Below are 2,069 nucleotides of genomic sequence, written 5' to 3' on the forward strand. Positions count from 1 at the left end.
GTTGATGTGGGAATCCCCCAAGGTTGCCCCATCTCACCCTATTTATTTATAATTGCTACCGAAATGCTAGCCGTTTATGTTGAAAAGAGCAACGATATCCAAAAGTTAGACGTGCTGGGGACTGAAATTGTTATTAGCCTGCTGGCAGATGACACAACCTTAGTTTTGAAAAATGAACATCAAGTCCCAATAAGTGCCGAAAACAACCAAAACATTCTCCAAGGCTTCAGGATTGTCATTAAACTTAAAGAAATGCAAACTTCTTGCGCTGCATGACTCGCCACTAAAGGAAATCAGCGATGTTTCCATGAAATCAGAAATAAAATACTTGAGCATTTTCCTATCCAAGGACCAAACGTTAAATCAATCCAGGAACATTGAATCTAAACTGAATCAAAGTAAAGCTTAATTCTAATATATGGCTCCAGAGAGATTTATCAATATTAGGCCGGATATATTTGACTAAAATGGATGTGTTTATCCAGATGTATATACCCAGCGTATTCCAATGCTGCTCCAAATCAACTCGTAAAATCTGTTAACCAAATCAATTTCAACTTTATCTGGAGGAACAGACCACACCATCTAAGAAAAATCACATATGGTGAAAGAAACAAGTGAAGGAGGGCTGAAAGTGATAGAGTCGGACTGCTTGAATGGGACATTGAAGGTGAACTGGTTGAAATCCTGGATCAAACCTCATCGTTCTTTCTGGTATTGTACTCCAAACTACTTATTCAACAAAGTCGGCGGCCTGAGTCTTCTGCTTATCTCTGACTTGGATATCAACAAGATTCCTGTCAAATGTTCAGAGTTCCATAAACAAATATTATTATACTGGAAAATGATATACGTACACAATTTCTCACCACACAGTATAATAGTTTGGAACAATCGATATGTACTGCATGGCAACAAACCTCTGTTTTACAAGGAATGCTTTGAGAAAGGTATATGGTCGATAATTGACTTGATGGATGACACTGGCAGTCCTCTGGACAATGAGCAGTTCTGTACTACACACAGATTCAAGCCTCCCATATTAGAGTTGCTAAAGTTACGAAACGCACTGCCTCGACAATTTGTATTCCTGACCAAAAATATAATGACGCACCGAACCGTACAACCACAGTTACCCCGACTATCACTCCAGGGAATCTCAATTGTGGACAAAAAGCGCGGCAACTCCTTTATTAGGAAATGTTTCACAGGAAACTTATTCCCTGGACGTCAAAAAAAAAAAAAAGGATATTTTAAATAAATTTGATGAGGAATCGATTGCCACGCTGCGAACCATGTATCTGACTCTACCCATACCCCCAAGGCAAAAGAGACCCACTTCAAAATTATGACTGACATCTACCCATCTAAGGAATTATCGAGGGTACGCTTTAATTTTGAAGATAATATTTGTACATTTTGTGAAGACAACATTGAAACCACTGACCATATATTTTTTCTCCTTCTCATTCCATCGTCACCAGTTTCCTTCTCAAAAGATGATATAACATTCTGTTTACTTATAAGCAACATAACAGATGAACTCTGTGTCAATGTTCTTTTAGGCCTGGCCAAGTTCTTCATTCACAAGAACAGAATGCAAAAATGCTCCCCAAATTTTAATGTCTTCATAAACGATTTTGAAATATAAAAAAAAAAAAAAAAAATCCTTAAAACTTATGGAAAAATCCAAAAACTAAAAAATATAGTTACCCATGTCCGAGGTTCCTTTTTTTTTTGGTAAAAAAAAAAAAACAAAAAAAAAAAAAACAACTTGATTACATGTTACATTCCCCTTGCAATTTTTTTTTTTTTTTTTTCGTTTTAATTTCTTATTTGTCTATCTATTGATTTAATTACTTCCTTTTAATTTCTTTTTTTGTCTCGCACTGTAAATTTCTCACAAACCTGTAACACTATTAACTTCTCATTACATACAGAACAAATGTCCTGATGTCCGTTGCTTCCTCATCCCTGGTTGTTTCATTGACATTCAGTTCTACCTTGCTATGTTTATTTGTACATCTGTATATTTGGGTGTACTATTTATGTTCAATTAAAAACAGTTT

Source organism: Fistularia commersonii, unplaced genomic scaffold (assembly GCF_037954325.1).
Source record: "Fistularia commersonii isolate RoL2024-O1a breed Wild unplaced genomic scaffold, RoL_Fcom_v1.0 HiC_scaffold_158, whole genome shotgun sequence".
Taxonomy (NCBI): Eukaryota; Metazoa; Chordata; class Actinopteri; order Syngnathiformes; family Fistulariidae; genus Fistularia; species Fistularia commersonii.